The sequence below is a fragment of the Lutra lutra genome, chromosome 3, assembly GCF_902655055.1.
Source record: "Lutra lutra chromosome 3, mLutLut1.2, whole genome shotgun sequence".
NCBI lineage: Eukaryota > Metazoa > Chordata > Mammalia > Carnivora > Mustelidae > Lutra > Lutra lutra.
In genome coordinates, this window is record NC_062280.1 from 90,674,631 (window position 1) to 90,698,563 (window position 23,933).

Consider the following 23,933-nt stretch of genomic DNA (forward strand, 5'->3'; position numbering starts at 1 on the left):
ACTAAAAACAAAAACACAACTTTTTATCATTTTTATTATTATTATTATTATTTTTACTTTTATAAACATATATTTTTATCCCGAGAGGTACAGGTCTGTGAATCGCCAGGTTTACACACTTCACAGCACTCACCATAGCACATATCCTCTCCAATGACCATAACCCCACCCCCCTTCACCCAACCCCACCTCCCCCCAGCAACCCTCAGTTTGTTTTGTGAGACTAAGGGTCACTTATGGTTTGTCTCCCTCCCAATCCCATCTTGTTTCATTTACTCTTCTCCTACCCCCTTAACCCCCCATGTTGCATCTCCTCTCCCTCATATCAGGGAGATCATATGATAGTTGTCTTTCTCCGTTGACTTATTTCGCTAAGCATGATACCCTCTAGTTCCATCCACGTCGTTGCAAATGGCAAGATTTCATTTCTTTTGATGGCTGCATAGTATTCCATTGTGTATATATACCACATCTTCTTTATCCATTCATCTGTGGATGGACATCTAGGTTCTTTCCACAGTTTGGCTATTGTAGACATTGCTGCTATAAACATTCGGGTGCACGTGCCCCTTCGGACCACTACGTTTGTATCTTTAGGGTAAAAACCCAGTAGTGCAATTGCTGGGTCATAGGGTAGTTCTATTTTCAACATTTTGAGGAACCTCCATGCTGTTTTCCAGAGTGGTTGCACCAGCTTGCATTCCCACCAACAGTGTAGGAGGGTTCCCCTTTCTCCACATCCTCGCCAGCATCTGTCATTTCCTGACTTGTTAATTTTAACCATTCTGACTGGTGTGAGGTGATATCTCATTGTGGTTTTGATTGGTATTTCCCTGATGCCGAGTGATGTGGAGCACTTTTTCAAGTGTCTGTTGGCCATCTGGATGTCTTCTTTGCAGAAATGTCTGTTCATGTCCTCTGCCCATTTCTTGATTGGATTATTTGTTCTTTGGGTGTTGAGTTTGCTAAGTTCTTTATAGATTTTGGACACTAGCCCTTTATCTGATATGTCATTTGCAAATATCTTCTCCCATTCTGTCAGTTGTCTTTTGGTTTTGTTCACTGTTTCCTTTGCTGTGCAAAAGCTTTTGATCTTGATAAAATCCCAATAGTTCATTTTTGCCCTTGCTTCCCTTGCCTTTGGCGATGTTCCTAGGAAGATGTTGCTGCGGCTGAGGTCAAAGAGGTTGCTGCCTGTGTTCTCCTCAAGGATTTGGATGGATTGCTTTCTCACATTGAAGTCCTTCATCCATTTTGAGTCTATTTTAATGTGTGGTGTAAGGAAATGATCCAATTTCATTTTTCTGCATGTGGCTGTCCAATTTTCCCAACACCATTTATTGAAGAGGCTTTCTTTTTTCCGTTGGACATTCTTTCCTGCTTTGTCGAAGATTAGTTGACCATAGAGTTGAGGGTCCATTTCTGGGCTCTCTATTCTGTTCCATTGATCTATGTGTCTGTTTTTGTGCCAGTACCATGCTGTCTTGATGATGACAGCTTTGTAATAGAGCTTGAAGTCCGGAATTGTGATGTCACCAACTTTGGTTTTCTTTTTCAATATTCCTTTGGCTATTCGAGGTCTTTTCTGGTTCCATATAAATTTTAGGATTATTTGTTCCATTTCTTTGAAAAAAAAAAGGGATGGTATTTTAATAGGAATTGCATTAAATGTGTAGATTGCTTTAGGTAGCTTAGACTTTTTCACAATATTTATTCTTCCAATCCAGGAGCATGGAACATTTTTCCATTTCTTTGTGTCTTCCTCAATTTCTTTCATGAGTACTTTATAGTTTTCTGAGTATAGATTCTTAGCCTCTTTGTTAGGTTTATTCCTAGGTATCTTATAGATTTGGGAGCAATTGTAAATGAGATCGACTCCTTAATTTCTCTTTCTTCTGTCTTGTTGTTGGTGTAGAGAAATGCAACTAATTTCTGTGCATTGATTTTATATCCTGACATTTTACTGAATTCCTATACAAGTTCTAGCAGTTTTGGAGTGGAGTATCTTGGGTTTTCCACATATAGTATCATATCATCTGTGAAGAGTGATAGTTTGACTTCTTCTTTGCCAATTTGGATGCCTTTAATTTCCTTTTGTTGTCTGATTGCTGAGGCTAGGACTTCTAGTAATTTGGTGAATAGCAGTGGTGATAATGGACATCCCTGCCATGTTCCTGACCTTAGCGGAAAAGCTTTCAGTTTTTCTCCATTGAGAATGATACTCGGTGGGTTTTTCATAGATGGCTTTGATAATATTGAGGTATGTCCCCTTTATCCCTACACTTTGAAGAGTTTTGATCAGGAAGGGATGCTGTACTTTGTCAAATGCTTTTTCAGCATCTATGGAGAGTATCATATGGTTCTTGTTCTTTCTTTTATTAATGTGTTGTATCACATTGACTGATTTGCAGATGTTGAACCAAACTTGCAGCCCTGGAATAAATCCCTCTTGGTCGTGGTGAATAATCCTTTTAATGTACTGTTGAATCCTATTGGCTAGTATTTTGGCGAGAATTTTTGCCTCTGTGTTCATCAAGGATATTTGTCTGTAGTTCTCTTTTTTGATGGGATCCTTTTCTGGTTTTGGGATCAAGGTGATGCTGGCCTCATAAAATGAGTTTGGAAGTTTTCCTTCCATTTCTATTTTTTGGAACAGTTTCAGGAGAATAGGAATTAGTTCTTCTTTAAATGTTTGGTAGAATTCCTCCGGGAAGCCGTCTGGCCCTGGGCTTTTGTTTGTTTGGAGATTTTTGATGACTGTTTCAATCTCCTTACTGGTTATGTGTCTGTTCAGGTTTTTTATTTCTTCCTGGTTCGGTTGTGGTAGTTTATACATCTCTGGGAATGCATCAATTTCTTCCAAATTGTCAAATTTGTTGGCGTAGAGTTGCTTATAATATGTTCTTATAATTGTCTGTATTTCTATGGTGTTAGTTGTGATCTTTCCTCTTTCATTCATGATTTTATTTATTTGGGTCCTTTCTCTTTTCTTTTTGATAAGTTTGGCCAGGGGTTTATCGATCTTATTAATTCTTTCAAAGAACCAGCTCCTAGTTTCCTTGATTTGTCTATTGTTTTTTTTGTTTGTTTGTTTCTATTTCATTGATTTCTGCTCTGATCTTTATGATTTCTCTTCTCCTGGGTTTAGGGTTTCTTTCTTGTTCTTTCTCCAGCTCCTTTAGGTGTAGGGTTAGGTTGTGTACCTGAGACCTTTCTTGTTTCTTGAGAAATGCTTGTACCACTATATATTTTCCTCTCAGGACTGCCTTTGTTGTGTCCCACAGATTTTGAACCATTGTGTTTACATTATCATTTGTTTCCATGAATTTTTTCAATTCTTCTTTAATTTCCTGGTTGACCCATTCATTCTTTAGAAAGATGCTGTTTAGTCTCCATGTATTTGGGTTCTTTCCAAATTTCCTCTTGTGATTGAGTTCTAGCTTCAGAGCATTGTGGTCTGAAAATATCCAGGGAAAGATCCCAATCTTTTGATACCAGTTGAGACCTGATCGAGGATGTGATCTATTCTGGAGAATGTTCCATGTGCACTAGAGAAGAATGTGTGTTCTGTTGCTTTGGGATGAAATGTTCTGAATATATCTGTGATGTCCATCTGGTCCAGTGTGTCATTTAAGGCCTTTATTTCCTTGTTGATCTTTTGCTTGGATAATCTGTCCATTTCAGTGAGGGGAGTGTTAAAGTCCCCTACTATTATTGTGTTATTGTTGATGTGTTTCTTTGACTTTGTTATTAATTGGTTTATATAGTTGGCTGCTCCCACGTTAGGGGCATAGAAATTTAAAATTGTTAGATCTTCTTGTTGGACAGACCCTTTGAGTATGATATAGTGTCCTTCCTCATCTCTTATTATAGTCTTGTCTTAAAATCTAATTGATCTGATATAAAGATTGCCACCCCAGCTCTTCTGATGTCCATTAGCATGCATGGTAAATTGTTTTCCACCCCCTCACTTTCAACCTGGAGGTGTCTTCGGGTTTAAAATGAGTTTCTTGTAGGCAACATATAGATGGGTTTTGTTTTTTTATCCATTCTGTTACCCTGTGTCTTTTGATTAGGGCATTTAGCCCATTAACATTCAGGGTAACTATTGAGAGATATTAATTTAGTGCCATTGTATTGCCTGTAAGGTGACTGTTATTGTATATTGTCTCTGTTCCTTTCTGATCTACTACTTTTAGGCTCTCTCTTTGCTTAGAGGACCCCTTTCAATATTTCCTGTAGAGCTGGTTTGGTGTTTGCAAATTCTTTCAGTTTTTGTTTGTCCTGGAAGCTTTTAATCTCTCCTTCTATTTTCCATGATAGCCTAGCTGGATATAGTATTCTTGGCTGCAGGTTTTTCTCATTTAGTACTCTGAATATATCATGTCAGCTCTTTCTGGCCTGCCAGGTCTCTGTGGATAAGTCTGCTGCCAATCTAATATTTTTACCATTGTATGTTACAGACTTCTTTTCCCGGGCTGCTTTCAGGATTTTCTCTTTGTCACTAAGACTGGTAAATTTTACTATTAGGTGACGGGGTGTGGACCTATTCTTAATGATTTTGAGGGGGGTTCTCTTCACCTCCTGGATTTTGACGCTTGTTCCCTTTGTCATATTGGGGAAATTCTCTCCAATAATTCTCTCCAATATACCTTCTGCTCCTCTCTCTCTTTCTTCTTCTTCTGGAATCCCAATTATTCTAATGTTGTTTCATCTTATGGTGTCACTTATCTCTCGAATTCTGCCCTCGTGGTCCAGTAGCTGTTTGTCCCTCTTTTGCTCAGCTTCTTTATTCTGTGTTATTTGGTCTTCTATATCTCTATTTCTTTCTTCTGCCTCACTTATCCTAGCAGTCAGAGCCTCCATTTTTGATTGCACCTCATTAATAGCTTTTTTTATTTCAACTTGGTTAGATTTTAGTTCTTTTATTTCTCCAGAAAGGGCTTTTATATCTCCCGAGAGGGTTTCTCTAATATCTTCCATGCCTTTTTCAAGCCTGGCTAGAACCTTGTGAATCATAATTCTGAACTCTAGATCTGACATATTACCAGTGTCTGTATTGATTAGGTCCCTAGCCTTCGGTACTGCTTCTTGTTCTTTTTTTTTTTTTTTTTTTTTTTTTGTGGTGAATTTTCCTGTCTTGTCATTTTGTCCAGATAAGAGTATATGAAGGAGCAAGTAAAATACTAAAAGGGTGGCAAAGACCCCCGGAAAATATGCTTTAACCAAATCAGAAGAGATCCCAAATCGTGAGTGGGGGGAGAAAGGGGATAAAAAGAGGTTCAGAAAGAAAAAAAAAAGAAAAGAAACAATTAAAAAAAGAAAACGAATAAAGAAAAAATATGAAAAAGAAAAAAATATATATATATATATATTAGATAAACTAGTTTAAAAACGTCAAAAAAAGAAAAGGGTAAAAGTTAAAAAAACATTTAGCAGAAGAAGAGAGAAAAAAATTGAAAAAGAAAAAAAAATTAAATTAACTGCAAGACTAAAGAATCATGGAGAGAAAGTCATGAGTTCCATGCTTTGCTTTCTCCTCCTCTGGAATTCCGCTGCTCTCCTTGGTATTGAAACTGTACTCCTTGGTAGGTAGACTTGGTCCTGGCTGGATTTCTTGTTGATCTTCTGGGGGAGGGGCCTGTTGTAGTGATTCTCAAGTGTCTTTGCCCCAGGCGGAATTGCACCGCCTTTACCAGGGGCCAGGCTGAGTAATCCGCTCGGGTTTGCTTTCTGGAGCTTTTGTTCCCTGAGCACTTTCCGTAGAGTTCTGGAGGACGGGAATGAAGATGGTGGCCTCCTGGTCTCTGGCCCGGAGGAGCCAAGAGCTCGGGACCCCACTCCTCAGTGCACCATCAGAGAATGGTGCCCATTTATTCCCCTCTCCCTGGCCTCTGGCCGCGGTCTGAGCTCACTGAGCCCGCGAGCGGTTCAAGGTAACCCCGAGCTGTGAGCTCACTCCTCGGCTCTGTCTCTGTAGCTGGCTTCCCCGTTCTAATACCTGCAAGCTCTGTGACATTCAGACACCCCCGATGCTTCTGTGACCCTGCGGGACCTGAGGCCATGCTGACCCTCCATGGGCTTCACCCCGGTTTAGCCTCTGGAGTGATGTCCCTCAGTGGAACAGACTTTTAAAAGTCCTAATTTTGTGCTCCGTTGCTCCGCCGCTTGCCGGGAGCCGGCCCCTCCCCCCGCGGTCTATCTTCCCGTCGCTTTGGATTCACTTCTCCGCCAGTCCTACCTTGCAGAAAGTGGTTGATTTTCTGTTTCTAGAATTGCTGTTCTTCTTCTCTTCAATCTCCTGTTGGATTTGTGGGTGTTTGCAATCTTTAGATAAGCTATCTAGCTGATCTCCTGCTACCTGAAGTAGTCTCAGCCTGCTACTTCTCCACCATCTTGACTCCTCTATCATTTTTTTTTATATTAGAATGAATACAGCCTAGTATTTAAAAGTTGAATAAACTTTTAATGCCATTTATGAAATTTTATATGTGCCTTTTCACTGATCATTTCATGTAGACAAAAAATACCTGTTTTGCTCACTGAATGTCCATTGCCTTTTCTTCTGACAACAACCACGAAATTTTCTTTTTGATGAAAACATACCTCCACGCAATATAGATCTGGGTGGAGATGACCTTAATCCCGTTTTCTCCAGAATTTACTTGGGTAACTCTAATCTAATTTAATCAGAATATCCTAATATCCTATATACAGTGGTTTAGGCAAAAGTATGGTTCAATTAAGTCAATGTTTTTGACATTTGCTCATTTGGAAAAAAAAAAAATTATTAGTTAATGCTTTCATGTTCCAAGAATTCTTTCAAGAGGTTTGACTAGATTAAGTAATCATTCAAAAATCCTAGGTGGTAGAAACTGGTTTTCTTTCTTTTCTTTCTTTCTTTTTAAGATTTTATTTATTTATTTGACAGAGAGAGAGATCACAAATAGGCAGAGAGAGAGAAGGAAGCAGGCTCCCCACCGAGTAGAGAGCCCGATGGGGGGCCCAATCCCAGGACCCTGAGATCCATGAACTGAGTTGAAGGCAGAGGCTTTAACCCACTGAGCCACCCAGGTGCCCTGAAACTGGTTTTCTTAAAGATGAAGAAGTTAAGGACATTTTGTGGGGGTACCTGGCTGGCTCCACTGGAAGAGTGAACAACTGTTGGTCTCCGGATCTTGAGTTTGAGTCCCACATTGGGTGTAAAGATTACTAAAATAAAGAAAGAAAGAAACAAAAAAAGGAAGTTAGGGCACCTTAGATATTTATGAAGCTAAACTCATAATAGGTCAGAGTGGGTCTGAATCTAGACAAATTGGGCTCACTACTGTGATAATACCTTAAAAACTATGTAATGCTGGAACCGTTCAGGGAAGATCGCTCTCTTTTCTTTGGATATGGAAATTAGGGGAAAAGCATGGAACTGCCAGGAGCCAAGATGTGGAATCTGAGAATGAATGAAGTCAATACAGAGGAAACAGAAAAGAATAAAGCAGAGAAAAGGAGAGTGGACCCCAGGTTCTTCCCAATGGTATAATAGCAGCTTCTGTATTTAGTTGTACAAGACCCCAGATCTAACTATGGAATTTTAGTGTGTGAGCCAATACATTCTCAATCATTTTATTTCACGTCGTCCCATTTCACGCTGGTTATTCAGCACTTGAAACCAGAGGTTTTGTTTTTGTTTTTAGTTTTTTTAAATTTATTTATTTGACACAGAGAGAGAGACAGTGAGAGAGGGAACACAAACAGGGGGAGTGGGAGAGGGAGAAGCAGGCTCCCCGCAGAGCAGGGAGCCCAACATGGGGCTCAATCCCAGGACACTGAGATCATGACCTAAGCTAAACACAGACGCTTAAGGACTGAGCCACCCAGGTGCCTGAAACCAGAGTTTTGCTGAATATAGCAAATAATATTTTCCCTCAGTTTTGGAAGGCCTTGATAAGTATTGGATTATTTCTTCTGAGTGCTCTTTTGCTCAATGGTTAAACATAAATTCCTTGTTTCCTTGTATTTATTCTGTTTCTTATACCACCAACAAATATTCCCCTATGAATATCAGAGACATCTTTTCAACTGTGTGGACATGACTGACCTCATTCTTTTTTTTTTTTTTTTTTAATATCTGGAAGCTAGGTGTTCTGCTTAGTTTTTTAATAATGGACTTTCCTTCTTCTGCCCACCTGACCAGCTGCAAATCTAAACACTTTATGAGACTTGAGAAGGCTTTATTTTCTCTACATAAACTATTACTCAGAAAAGAACACGAGAACAATCTTAATAAGTGGGTATACAAATAGAATGTAGTCTTTTTTTTATTGGGAGACTTTAAAATACAGAATAAACTTAAGAACACCATTAAAATCACTTATTCCAAAAGAAGGGTTAGTTTCAATGACCTGGGCTTTTGTTATCAGTTATCAGATCCAAAGTGATATTTGAAAATTTAATGGTATCTAGATTGAGCCACTATTTGTCAGGACTTATTGGTAGTACCCAATTAGGGTGTTCCATTCTTTGTTTGTTTAGGTTAATATGCAAATAGTATTTGTATATATGCATTGTATCTGTGTGTGTATGTGTATATATGTGTATGTGTGTGTATAAATGTGTGCGTATACATGCTTGTGGTTTTTTTGAGAATTACCTCTAGGTACTACATCTTATAAATTTGTAAAAATCCATTTAATGCAAAGTAGTTGTTAGATATGAAACAGTATTATAGCAGTATTTATCTAATAAAATATCCCTTTGGATATTTTCCAGGTACAATAGTTAAAGGCTTAGGTTCAGGACTTGAAACTTGTGTTTAAATCCCCACATTGTTCCTTATTCGTTGTTGTTGCACAAAATATTTTTATGTGTACCATATATTTTTAAAAGTTGAAGGACCAAGACATTTAGCTTTTCCTCCTCCTCCTCCTCCTCCTCCTCCTCCTCCTCCTCCTCCTTCTTCTTCTTCTCCTTCTTCTTCTTCTTCTTCTTCTTCTTCTTCTTCTTCTTCTTCTTCTTCTTCTTCTTCTTCTTCTTCTTCTTCTTCTTCATTACTTCAATAAATCTTTCAATATTAAGGCAGGCAGTTCGTGGAAGTCCTTACATCTTGCCTACATGAAGCACAACTTCAAATCTTATCAAGGGATCAAAAATTCTGGTAAGTTGGTTGGCTCTTCTAAGTCCAGGAAGTGCCATGTTCTCTGGACAGTATTCCAGGAATGATGACACATATGCAGCAGTTCTGAGAATCTCCAGAGATGTGCTCACTCTTCTCCCCTATAACTAACATATAACCTAATTTCCTAATGCTAAGTCTATCAGGCTGATGTGCCTTAGACCTTTTGTTTGAGTCTTTAAAACTGAATTTGACAAAGTATTTCAAATTTTAACAATGGGAGGATATTCAATGACAGATAAATAGACAGCATTATCCAATAAGTCTCATTTCATATGGTTTTAAAGCTGGTCTAATTTAATATTCATAATAGATTATTTTTTAAAAACAATGAAAAAGTGCTAACTTTGTTAGCATCATTATTTAGACATTTTGTAGTGTCTCATAACTCAATATTCTCTGCTTTCAGCTGGAAGGAAAAAAGTAGCCATAAAACTGAATAGCAGGTATCAATGCAGTTTGCATTTCATTTTAATTCATAGATTTATACAAAATTTTCCATAATTGTGCCACATACATCTTCTTTAATTTGTCTTTTTTTTTAACATTTATTTATTTATTTATTTATTTATTTGAGAGAAGAGAGAGACAGTGAGAGAGAGCATGAGCGAGGAGAAGGTCAGAGGGAGAAGCAGACTCCCCGTGGAGCTGGGAGCCTGATGCGGGACTCGATCCTGGGACTCCAGGATCATGACCTGAGCCGAAGGCAGTCGCTTAACCAACTGAGCCACCCAGGCGCCCTTTAATTTGTCTTTGATAGAAGTTCTCCTACTCTGAAATACTGAATTAAGTTTATGATTTAACCTATATATCTACCCTTTACCTAACTGGCAGTTTGGGGGCATTAAGAAGTGAATTGGGGGAAATCAGAATGAGCCATGAGAGACTGTAGACTCTGACAAACAAACTGAGGATTTTAGAGTGGAGGGTGATGGAAGGATGAGTGAGCCTGGTGGTGGGTATAAAGGAGGGCATGTATTGCATTGAGTACTGGGTGCAGTACATAAAGAATGAATTTTGGAACCCTGAAAAAATAAAATTAAAAATTATAACAAAAAGAAATTATATAGACGATTCCTTGGTGGATATCTGCAAACAAATACATTTTTCTTAACTAATTTACCATTAGATCAGCTATATTTTTGCTGATCATTTTATATCCTGTATCCCACTATGTGTATTGTGTGACACATAGTAAAAACTTATTAAATTGCTTTGAATAAATGAATTATAGTAAGTAGATATTAAAATGGAAAGGAAAATAAAATTGAAAGTCTTTGCTTTTAAATAAATGAAGCTCTCTTTTAAAACTTTTTAAAAAAGATTTTATTTATTTATTTGAGAGAGAGAGAGAGAGAGCACATAAGTGGGCTGGAGGGGGAAAGGGAGAGGGAGAAGCAGACTCCCAACTGAGCAGGGAGCCTGACTTGGTCTCAATCCCAGGTTCTTGAGATTATGATCTGAGTTGAAGTCAGACACTTAACCAACTGAGCCACCCAGTTGCCCCTGAAGTTCTCTTTTAAAGATGAGGAAATTCAGGATAGAAAAGACTTTCTTTTATATAGATTCATTTCTACTTTGTTAAACCACATTAATACTATGCAATTTAAGGATCTGAGACATTTATATGCAGGATGAAAGGAAACAGTAAAGTACTGTTCAAAATCAGTACAATCAAGATTTGTCAAGTTCCTTAGGCCATACATTTTTTCCTATAACCTATTTTATTCTACTTTCTAGTTCAACCTCTTTTAAACCCTCAGCAACATCCCTGCACACAGACACACCACAAATTTGCCAAGTATCTAACCATACGCATGGAGCTTTGTAGATATTTAAATACAGTGTATGTGCTTTTATATTTTAAAACATTACCTAAGTGAATTTTTGTGAGGCTTTATAGTTCCATTTGACCTTAACTCTATTAGTAATAATTAATACAGTCCATTCTCCATTATCTGCACAATTTGTATGCAGTAGTAATGAATCATACAAATCCTAATTCAGAAATCATTTTTATTTGTATGTGGGAAGTATATGTGATGTTTTTGGAGTAAATTTCCCTCCTTAATTATGTTTTGCTTAGGGTAATTAGTTTGCATTCCCTGAGCACACATCAGTTGACAGTGGGGGGAAATACAGCCCAGAAGTATTCTGGAAAATGCTTTAAAATATTGCAGCTGAGCAACATGTAGACACTCAATACTTGTGTATGACCTGGGAAAATTCCAAGGAGTCTAGTACTGTCTAGAGTATGATTCAATCTTGGTGATCAAATCATGTTCCTCAAAAATAACTGCATACATTTCTAATTTAACTCAGTTAATTTGCTCTCACCATGCCAGTTTTATAAAAGAGATCCATTAAACTAGATAGCTTAATGAAGGGAACTTAACAGCAAATGGACATTCAGTTTATTGTTAATTCAATCTGGTGGTTCATGTCTCCGTGTGTACTTAGATCATTACATTACTTAAAATTTATTTTAATTTCTCCCTATAATAGTATATCCTTTTTTTTGTTGTTGTTATTTCACTACTTTGAGTCATAGCTAAAACTCACCCTTTCACAGGAATTATATGGAAAAATCATTCTTGGAGTGCTCTTGGTGCTCATTCATTATATTTTAGTTACTAGAAGGAAACAAATTCTAAGGACAACTGCACTGTACAGATAAAATGCAGTTTTATTCTTTAGTGTTTCTATGTAGCAAATGTATCTCTGCTGTATGCTAATAAGTACATATTTTCATTAGTTTTCTAAAAGACTTAGTAGGATCATATTAATAAGAGCAATAAGAGGATTCTACTAAAATGTGTAATTCTTTGTATATTACTTTTTTTCTACTAATCTTTCAAAGAGACTCTCTCTCTCTCTCTCTGCCTCCCTTTCTCACTCACTCACTCTCTCTCTCTCTCTTTCCTCTCTCTCAACTTTTTACATTAGGGGAGTATTTGAAATCCAATCTTCACTTTCTTTAATTTGGAGTATCAAAACATATTGATTGTAGCTAGTGATAATATTTGTGTTTTAATGTTAAAATTTCTAATTTGAAATTAATGCCCTTGAGATGCTGCAGGGACAACATACAACCTTGTATTTATGAAATGTGGTTTCTTTAACAATAGTTTACATGAATGCTAATAACCCATACAGCAAAGACATAATAGTAAATGAAATGCAATAATATAGAATTTGAATACAAATGCAGGTACCAGAGACCCTGGCCCATGATAGATTTATAATAATATTTCTTCTACTTTTTTTTAAGACTTTATTTATTTGTTTGACAGAGATCATAACTAGGCAGAAAAGCAGGCAGAGAGAAGGAGAAGCAGGCTCCCTGCTGAGCAGAGGGTCCAATGTGGGGCTCAATCCCAGGACCCTGAGATCATGACCTGAGCTGAAGGCAGAGGCTTAACCCACTGAGCCACCCAGGCACCCCTCTTGGTTGTTTTGTATTGGTGTTATGATGACTCTTATTTTCCTAAAGGCAAATAGTGATCTGTACTTTCCTTCATTCTATTTGCAAAGTACTGTACACTTTATTTTACTTTGTTTAGGAAAAGAAAATGTTTTCCTCTTCAAGTTAATGAATTTGAGCTAGGCCTGGTAAATCCTCTATGGAACAGATAAGGCTCCAAAGAGAAGGCTATGTTTAATCTGAGCTTTAAAGAACTATTATAAATTAATCAGGTCTTTTTAAAAAAAGATTTTATTTATTATTTGAGAGAAAGATTGAGAGAGAGAGAATGAATGGGATGGGGAGGAGCAAGACGGAAAGGGAGGGAGAAATAATCTCAAGAAGACTCCATGCCAAGTCTGGTGATGGACTCAGGGCTGGATTTCATGACTGTGAGATGACAACCTGAGCCAAAACCAAGAGTTGGATGTTTTAGCTACTGAGCCACCCAGGTACCCCTCAAAGCCTTTGAATGAAAGCTGTAGAATTGTGTTTCATTTTCAAAGATGATTTTGATTGAACATGAAGAATGGTTTCTGGGTGGCTCAGTTGTTAAGCGTCTGTCTTTAGCTCAGGTCATGATCTCAGGGTCCTGGAATCGAGTCCCGCATCAGGCTCCCTGCTCAACGGGGAACCTGCTTTTCCCCCTCCTACTACCCCTGCTTGGGTTCTCTCTCTCTCTCTCTGTCAAATAAATAAATAAAATCTTTTAAAAAAATGGTTTCTATTAGTAAAAACTTGAAGTAGGGAAACTTGGCTGTAATCTCTGGCTTCATTCCAACTGAGGCAGATGGGGGAAGCCAGTGTAGATGAGAAGAGGAGGATAGCTTGAACAGTAGTAAGTCAGTAGAGCCAGCAGAACAAGATGACTACTGTGTATTGGATGGACAGGGAAAGGGATAAGAGGATGACTTTCTTGTTTCATGTCTTGGTGATTCACTGGATTGTGGTGTAATCACTGAAATAGGAAATAACAGTAAGAGATTTGAATGTTTCTCTCTGGTGTGTGTGTGTGTGTGTGTGTGTGTGTGTGTGTGTGTGTGTGTGTGTTTGGGAGGACATTATGTACTCCATTATAAATTATTGAGCTTGAGGTATTAGAGACATCTAGATAAAATTGCCTAGTAGGCAGTTAGGAATATGGACTGGGTTTTAGAAAAGGTATCTGAATTTGAGGTTTTAAAAACAGTGAAACTGTGAGTAGTTAAAACCACTGGGTATTGGTAAAATTATCCATCTATTCATTCATTAACCATGAATGCAATACACATAAAAAGGGCATATTACATATCTGTTATGGTGCTAAGGCAGTGAATAATAAGTTATTAATGGCTTTGGAGTGAGCACTTACACAGTAAGAAAAAAGTGTAATTGAGTATTTATGGTATATTTATTATGAAACAGACAGAGTTCTACCTGCTTTAAAAACATTGCTCCTTATAATCTTCAAAATAATCTTATGAGGTAGTTACTATGCTCATTTTACAATAAAAGAAATAGGAAAATTAAATAGATGGAAAATTTACCTAAGGTTACACATCTAGTGAGTCTCCAGATATCGTCTTTTTTTTTTTTTAAACATATATTTTTATCCCCAGGGGTACAGGTCTGTGAATTGCCAGGTTTACACACTTCACAGCACTCATCATAGCACATACTCTCCCCAATGTCCATAAACCCCCCCCAACCCCGCTCCTCCTATCAACCCTGTTTGTTTTGTGAGATTAAGAGTCACTTATGGTTTGTCTCCCTCCCAATCCCATCTTGTTTCATTTACTCTTCTCCTACCCCCTTAACCCCCCATGTTGCATCTCCTCTCCCTCATATCAGGGAGATCATATGATAGTTGTCTTTCTCCGATTGACTTATTTCGCTAAGCATGATACCCTCTAGTTCCATCCACGTCGTCGCAAATGGCAAGATTTCATTTCTTTTGATGGCTGCATAGTATTCCATTGAGTATATATACCACATCTTCTTTATCCATTCGTCTGTTGATGGACATCTAGGTTCTTTCCATAGTTTGGCTATTGTAGACATTGCTGCTATAAACATTTGGGTGTACATGCCCCTTTGGACCACTACGTTTGTATCTTTAGGGTAAAAACCCAGTAGTGCAATTGCTGGGTCATAGGGTAGTTCTATTTTCAACATTTTGAGGAACCTCCATGCTGTTTTCCAGAGTGGTTGCACCAGCTTGCATTCCCACCAACAGTGTAGGAGGGTTCCCCTTTCTCCACATCCTCGCCAGGATCTGTCATTTCCTGACTTGTTAATTTTAGCCATTCTGACTGGTGTGAGGTGATATCTCATTGTGGTTTTGATTGGTATTTCCCTGATGCCGAGTGATATGGGGCACTTTTTCAAGTGTCTGTTGGCCATCTGGATGTCTTCTTTGCAGAAATGTCTGTTCATGTCCTCTGCCCATTTCTTGATTGGATTATTTGTTCTTTGGGTGTTGAGTTTGCTAAGTTCTTTATAGATTTTGGACACTAGCCCTTTATCTGATATGTCATTTGCAAATATCTTCTCCTATTCTGTCAGTTGTCTTTTGGTTTTGTTAACTGTTTCCTTTGCTGTGCAAAAGCTTTTGATCTTGATAAAATCCCAATAGTTCATTTTTGCCCTTGCTTCCCTTGCCTTTGGCGATGTTCCTAGGAAGATGTTGCTGCGGCTGAGGTCGAAGAGGTTGCTGCCAATGTTCTCCTCAAGGATTTGGATGTATTGCTTTCTCACATTGAGGTCCTTCATCCATTTTGAGTCTATTTTCGTGTGAGGTGTAAGGAAATGATCCAATTTCATTTTTCTGCATGTGGCTGTCCAATTTTCCCAACACCATCTATTGAAGAGGCTGTCTGTTTTGCATTGGACGTTCTTTTCTGCTTTGTCGAAGATTAGTTGACCATAGAGTTGAGGGTCTATTTCTGGGCTCTCTATTCTGTTCCATTGATCTATTTGTCTGGTTTTGTGCCAGTACCATGCTGTCTTGATGATGACAGCTTTGTAATAGAGCTTGAAGTCCGGAATTGTGATGCCACCAACTTTGGTGTTCTTTTTCAATATTCCTTTGGCTCTTCGAGGTCTTTTCTGGTTCCATATATCATCGTCTTTTGAATGTTGTTTGAATCTTCTTGCTAGAATATTTCCTTAACAGAGTTTTTGTACAGGAGGGAAAATTAAAACAGATGATACCAATATATCAAAAAAAATGTAGTATTGTGAGAAGGGAAATATTACAGGTAAGCATAAAAATTGCTGCTATGGATAAATGCATTTAATTTGGAAATAACCTGAAAGACATTCTGGAGAGAATAATTTGAAATGAGGATTATTTATCCCAAGAGCTTTTTGCATTTTTCCTGTGGCACCAGGGACCTTCATATATCACTTTACTCTGGGTAGACATTCTCAGGTTTGAAGTTGATATAAAGTGATAACTGCAAAAAGAGGTAACTTTAATCATAAACGCATGCTGTTGAAAATGGTTATTGGTGTAAGATCACATCAGGGTGCATTTTTTGCCTCATAGAATATGTGGAGTAATTTTGTTATTCAACATAGAATCATTATTGATTAATTGATTCAATGTCTTTAGTCCAGTTTTGTTTTTTAATTAAAAAAGTATAGTTGACATAAAATGCTATGTTAATTTCAGGTATACAACATAGTTCTATACATCATTCAGTGCTCATCACCATAAATGTTGTCACCGCTTGCCACCATACAACACTATTACAATATTATTGACTATATTCTCCATGCTGTACTTTTCATCTCCATGACCTATTTTTCTTATAACTGGAAGTACCTCTTAATACCTTTCCCTCAACCCAGCTCCCCTCTGGCAACCACCAGTTTGTTCTCTATATTTGGGAGTCTGTTTGGCCTTTAGTTACTTTGTTTATTTTATTTTATTTTTTTAGATTACACAAATGAGTGAAATTCTATGGTATCTGTCTTTCTCTGTCTGACATATTTTTGTATTAAATTTAGCATAATATCCTTTAGGTCCACCCATGTTGTCACAAATGGCAAGATTTCATTCATTTTTATGACTGGTTAATATTATATACGTATGTATACACACACACACACACACACACACACACACACGCACGCACGCGCCTCACATCTTCTTTATTCATTCACCTATAGATGATACTTAGGTTGGTTCCATATCTTGGCTATTGTAAATAATGCTTCAACAAACATAGGGTTGTATATATCTTTTTGAATTAGTGTTTTCATTTTTAGGTAAATACCCAGTAGAGCAATTACTAGATCATAGGGTACTTCTATTTTTAATTTTTTGAGGAACCTCCATACTGTTTTCCATAGTGGCTGCACCAATTTGCCTTTCTTCCAGCAGTGCACAGGTTTTCCTTTTCACCATATCCTCACCAAAACTTGTTATTTCTTCTCCTTTTGTTTTTAGCTTATCTGACAGGTGTGAGGTGATATTTCATTATACTTTTGATTTGCTTTTTCTTCATGATTAGTGATATGGAACATTTCTGTTGTGTTGGCTATCTGTATGTCTTCTTTGGAAAAATGTTTACTCAGGTCCTCTGCACATTTTTCTTTAATGATTTATTTATTCATGTGAGAGAGAGAGAGATTGAGCAGAGGGAGGGGCATAAGGAGAAGAAGAGAATCCCAAACAGACTCCCCACTGAGCAAGGTGCCTGATGCAAGGCTTGATCCCACAATGCTGAGATCATGACCTAAGTCAAATCAAGAATTGGATGCTCAATCAACTGAGCCAGTTGGGGTGCCCACTTGGGATCCCTGCCCATTTTTAATCAGTTTATTATGATTTTTGGGGGGAGGGTGTTGGCTTGTATAAGTCCTTTATATATTTGGGATATTAATGTATGGATACTGTATTGGATATATTATTTGCAAATATATTCCCCCATTAAGTGAGTTGCCTTTTTGTTTTGTTGCTGGTTTCCTTTGCTGTGCCAAAGGTTTTTATTTTGATATTGTCCCAATAGTTTATTTTAGTTTTTGTTCCCTTTGCCTGAAAAGACAAATCCATAAATATATTGCTAAGGCTAATATCCAAAAGATTACTGCCTGGTTTGTTTTTGTTTTGTCTTGTTTTTTTTAGGAGTTTTGTGGTTTCGGGTTTCTTATTTAGGTCTCTTAGTCCCTTTTGAGGTTTTTTTTTATGTAAAAAGTGGTACAGTTCAATCCTCTCAGATATAGTTGTACAGTTTTCTCAACAACATTTATTGAAAAAAAAAACAGTCTTTTCCTTATTGGATATTCTTGCCTCCTTTATTGAAGATTGATTGACCATATAAGCATGAATTTATTTCCAGGCTCTCTGTCCTGCTGTCATCAGTACCATGCTATTTTGATTACTATAGCTTTGTAATGTATCTTGAAATCTGGGACTGTGATATCTTCAATTTTGTTCTTTCTCAAGATTGCTTTGGCTATTTGAGGTCCTTTGTGGTTTCCTACAATGCTGATGATTATTTATTACAGGTCTGTGAAAAATACTATTAGGAATTGCATGGAATCTATAGATTTCTTTATGTAGCATGAACATTTTAACATTGTTAATTCTTTCAGTCCATGAACATGCTACCTCTTTCCATTTGTTTGTGTCATCTTCAGTTTCTTTGATCAATATCTTATAGTTTTCAGAGCACAAGTCTTTCACCTCTTTGGTTAATTTTGTTCCTAGATATTTTATTAATTGTGATGCAACTGTAAATGGATAATTTCTCAGATGTGGGAATAGTGAGATAAAATTTATTTAATATACATTTCCAAATAGTTCTCTATAGAGGTTGGAGCAATTAACACTTTAAAAACATTGAATGGGAGTGCTTGTTTACCTATCCTCATGTCAGATCTCTGTGTAAATAATTGTGATCTTTATTAATCTGCTAAGTGTAAATAGTATTAAATATAATTTTTATTTACATTCTGCTCATGATTAAAAAAGTAGACAATCTTTCATAATTTTAACAATCACTGGCATTTGCCCATTTTTCTACTGTTGTGTTTGTTAATTTGTTCTCTTAAAGTGTTAAATAAATGGATATATGTTACATGAATCATAAATATTTCTCAGGCATTTGGCTGTTAATTGTGATTTTTTTTCTTTCTAAATTTGTTTTTTAAGTTCTTGAATTTATTTTAAAAATGGCCTTTCTAGTTAGTTTCAAAATAAAAACAAGGCCTCTTGATGACAATGTTATTATTTTTTAAATTATTCCATCTTTTTCTAGTACTTTAATGGATCATTTTGTATGATTAAATTCTGTATCCCTTTCCTTTAATCACTATAGCTTTAAAATAAATATTAAAAATTATTAGGCCTAGTGCATAATAATTCTGTCATCTTTTCCCAAAATGTTTATGGAATATCTTTGTTGATTATAGCTTGTTTATTTAACCAGATGAACTTTATTATTATTATTTTTTTTTTTTTGGAAGAGAACTTTTTATTACATTTATGTACAGAAAATTCAACAGCTCACACTTAGCCCAGTTTGGTGGCCAGTTCTTTAGCCTTTGCCTTTTCCAGCTTGGTAACGTGAGCCACCAACTTTGCACCCAGGTTGTTGCCTTCCCAGTGACAGTGGATCTCATCATATCTATCATTATAATTGGTCTTGATAGCTTCCATCAGCTAGCCAGAACTTTTTTGTCTTCCAGGTTAAACTGTGTAAAGGTGACAGTAGCACAGGTCTTCTTGGGGACCAGACACCCCGGCCTGGCCTTCCCATTGATAATGCAGCAAGGAACTGTCACCTTAAGACACAACATGCAGGAAGACAATCAGCTTAAGGGGATTCACATCATGTGCAATCACTACCACCTGAGTTTCCTTGTTTTCCACCAAGGTGGTGACAGTATTAACTAACCCCAGCTCAAAAGACAGGCACCCTCTTAGTGGGAACATGCCCTTTGCCAGCAGCTTTCTTCTCAGCCTGGGCCAACAATCTCTGTTTCTTCTCTTGCTTGGTCTCTGGTCCATGTTTGTGGGCCAGCTTAAGCAGTTGAGTGCTGTTTGACAATCCAAGACCTGGGTGAATTGGTTTATTATGGGAGGCACTTGTAGATGTTTATAGAGAATAGCTCTTTGCCACTACAGCCAGATAACAAGCCATTTGACAAAGCTGGTAAGGTCCTTTTTGGGCTGAATGTCCTCTCCCATGCCAAAATTCTTGGGCCTTTTCTCAAACAAGGGATTGGCCACCTTCTTGGCCTCTTGCTTCTTGACAACAGCAGGTGCAATGGCCACCTTCTCCATAGCCTTCTTTCCTTTTAGCATCTTGAATGGCTGGAGGATAGAGAAAGCAACTGTATGAACTTCAGAATCGGCTTCCTCCCCCTTTTAAAAACACATTTTATCATTTTCCTGTTATTACATAGTAAATTTCCTAACTTTTTATTATTTGTATATTGGAAGGATATTGCCTTTAGTAGATTAACTTTGTGCCTGCTTTCTTTTTTGAATTATTTTATTTTTAAAAGTCTTTAGAGTCTCTTGGATTATCTAAATATAAAATAAAACTGAAAAAATTGTAATTTTACAGATTTATAGCCAGTGCTATGACTATTATTTTGTTCTCTTTTTAAATTGCATTAGCATTTACCACCCCAAAAATGTTAAATAATAGTAATGATAGTAGACATCTTTTATCTTTAATGTGAGTGTTTCCATTGTACAATTATGAATATAGGCCTCATAGTAAGTTTTAATATCTAGCTTTACAAATTCTTCCTCAGTAAACTTTTCAAAAGATCTTTATAATTTCCTAGTTACCTATTTGTCATTCTGACCTTTAAAAAAAGTAGTATTCAATCAAATCCAATTAGTGATCTTTTTTGGAGTTGCATTAAATATGTCTATTAATTTTTGAAACAATTCACTTTTAACAATAACACATTGTTTTTCTTTCCCATGATTGTTTCTCCATTTATTCAGGGGTTATTTCAAGCTACTCAATGAAACTGTGGGAATTGTGTGTGTATGTGTATGTATTTGTGGCTTGCTTTGTTCTTCATCTATTCTTTCTTAGAGTTGAGATACCATTGTGTTTGAGACACTCTTCATTTCTGTTTCCAATTACTTTAATGTGTAGGAAAAGTATAGACTTTGTAAATTTATCATGTTCTCAGGCATTTTACTGAATCATCTATTAATTCAAGTATCCTTTTATGATTGCATATAAACATATTTTTATGTCTTCTTTTTCAATATTTATACTTTTAGGCACTTACTGAAGTAATTAGAAATAATAGAACATTGTTATTTTTGTAGTGGTAACAGGCATCCTTGTTTAATTCCTGATTTTAAGAGAAGTTGATTTTGTTCATCAATATATAATGTTGGCTATTGTATTTTGTTAAAGCATCTTTATAGGCCTGTTTGCTTGTAGTCCTGCTTTGCTTCGTAATTTTTTTCCCTCAAATAGCTGCTGTGTACGTGCAATGAATACAACAAATAACAATTTCTTGCCTTACAGACTTTATGTTCTGAAAGGAGAGGATGTAGATAATGATAATGATTGTGATGATGATAATAATAGTAACACCCACAGAACAATAGCAACAGCAGCAGTGACAGAAACAGTAATTATATAATATGAAATAAAGTGATGATTATTATAGGAAAAATAATTTTGTATAGGGGGATAGAGTGTGTTTGAAGGGTTGCTGTAGGTTTAAGTAAGGCCCTCAATAACAAAGTGATCTCTGAGTTAGGAACTGAAGGAAAAGAAGGAGCTAACAATGCAGCTATCAAAAACAGCCAAGAACAAGAAGTAAATCTAAGGTTCTGAAACCAGGAGAAACTTGGCATGTTTAAGGAACAGCATGCCTGGGGAGAACAGTATGTCTAGTGCTGAGTAAATGAGAGAGAGAAAAGAATGAGATCAGTAACATAAATTTGGGGAACAGATTAGGTAGAGCATTAATGGAATGACATCAAGAAAGAATGAGTGAGAGGAAGGAAATTGTTGACAATAAATTCAAATAACTATTTTGTGGGTTATTGCCATAATAGGGAAGGAGAAGAAAAGAGAGAAATAAAGTGTAAGCTGGAAAAAAAAAAATGGAGTAAAGAGAACCTACTATTTTTTTAAGGTGAAGAAATAGTGATATATGGACACATTGCTAGGAAAAATCCTGTGACGTGTGATGATTCAAAATGATATAGGCAAGAAATAAAGGTTGTGCTGGTGCCATGTCAGAGAGCAGACCAGAAGATAGAGGTTCCTGTGCACAATGGGGGAGTTGTACTCTCTCAGTGACAGATAGTTCAAGCATCGTAACACAAAAGTAAACTATGTGAATAGAGATACAGGTAGATGAGTAGATCTGGTGGTGGTAGAAATCTACTTCAAATTGCTTCTATTTACTTTGTAAAATAAGAAACTGGGAGCAAGTATAGGAAGTGAAACAATAGAGGTTTGAGACAGAGGGGTATCAAATAGAAATCTGAGGTAGTATATCGCAAATTACCTGTGGTGGAGGACCAGATTCTTTTTTTGTTTGTTTTGATTTCTAATACATGATGACATACTTCTGAAAATTACAGTAAAATTATCAAAAAATTAAAACAGAAATAGATATTAAATACAAATCCAATTAAAAATATTAATCAGACATAAAATTACTGTCAAATTGTAACCAAATGGACGTGAGTTCACTCCTTGGTGAATCAGAAACTACACTAGGTTGAGTGGTGGTACAAAGAAAATTTTATTTGCAGCAAATGAGATCACAGGGAATGGCTTCCAAAGCCATGACTCCTGGAGTGAGGGAATCCTTTCATTTAGGGTTAGGGTGAATATTTAGATAGAGAAGGCTTTTCATTATATGTAGAGGTGGACATATGGCCATGCTTATGCCTTAAGGAAACATGTTTATATGTATATTGTATATTATGTAAATGAGGCTGGTATTCCTCCTTGGGCTTAAATTTTAGTTTTATAACGAGATAAAGGTGTTCATCCATCATTCCAGTGGTCACTCCATGGTGGTTCTGTGCAGGCATCAGTCAGGGGTTAAGCTCCAACTGGTCTGGGTGGTCTGCACTGACTGAAGGTCTGTCAAGGCATTTGTTATCTCTTGAGGGGAGAGGGGCAATTTTGCTTTCCATCTGCCTGAGTTAGGAGATAAACTAGAAAAAACAGTGTAAGGAAAAATGTGGGACAAAGGCCAGGGAGTACAAGCAGGCGGGCAATAAAGGTCAGGTCTTGGAGGTCTAGCTGATGACAGAATTGCTACAAAATATCCCAAATGTTTTCTTTTAACTCTACTACGTATCTTATTGTCTGATAGCAAATATTTCATGCGCTGTCTATAGGCCAGGGGCCATGTTTTAAATAGCACTGATCTACAAGAGTAGGAGAAAGTAACCAGGGAAATATAATTGCTGTGGTTCCTGAGATTATGATCATAGATGTAAAATGAGACTATTAGGAAGGAAAAAAAAAATACTTTTTCCTTCTACCCTTAAAGGTGTTTGTCTGGGGCTCTATGACAAAAGACAGATTAACAAGAGAAAAACAGAAGTTTATTAACATGTATTTCTCATATACACATGAGAGGAACTCCGTGACGAGTAACTGCAGGTTGGTTAAAAGCTGGGCTTATGGGACGCCTGGGTGGCTCAGTTGGTTGGACGACTGCCTTTGGCTCAGGTCATGATCCTGGAGTCCTGGGATCGAGTCCCACATCGGGCTCCCAGCTCCATGGGGAGTCTGCTTCTCCCTCTGACCTTCTCCTCGCTCATGCTCTCTCTCACTGTCTCTCTCTCAAATAAATAAATAAAAATCTTAAAAAAAAAAAAAAAGCCGGGCTTATGGTGTGCCTGGGTGGCTCAGTCAGTTAAGTATCTGCCTATGGCTCAGGTCATGATCCCAGGGTCCTGGGATCAAGCCCCACATCAGACTCCCTGCTCGTGGGAAGCCTGCTTCTCCCTCTGCCTGCTTCTCCCTCTGCCTGCCTGCCACTCCCCCTGCTTGTGCTCTCTCTGTCAAATATATTAATTAGTTAACAAAAACAACAACAACAGGGGCTTATATAACATTTTAGCAATAGAACAATGCATTTGTAGGGAAGTGATATGACAAAGTAAAAGACCTTGAGTCTCAGAGGTAGCATACTGTGGGAAGGCAAATACATGGTAACTAATACAAGATAAGAGCTTGTTAGTAAAGTTTGTTATGTGGAGTCCTCTGGTGCTGTCTCTCCCGGGACTGATAAAGGTCTAAATTCTCCTGTGATTAAATTTTGTCGGGGAAGGTAGACACTTTTGCAAATTTA

General features: G+C 37.1%; 1 protein-coding gene and 1 pseudogene across 1 annotated transcript in view; one reads left to right on the plus strand and one right to left on the minus strand.

Annotated features, from left to right (window-relative positions):
• Positions 1 to 23,933, plus strand: part of LRP1B (LDL receptor related protein 1B) — a 1,982,574-nt gene that overhangs the window by 1,024,230 nt on the left and 934,411 nt on the right.
• On the minus strand, positions 19,118 to 19,944 carry LOC125095902 (60S ribosomal protein L7a-like; annotated as a pseudogene).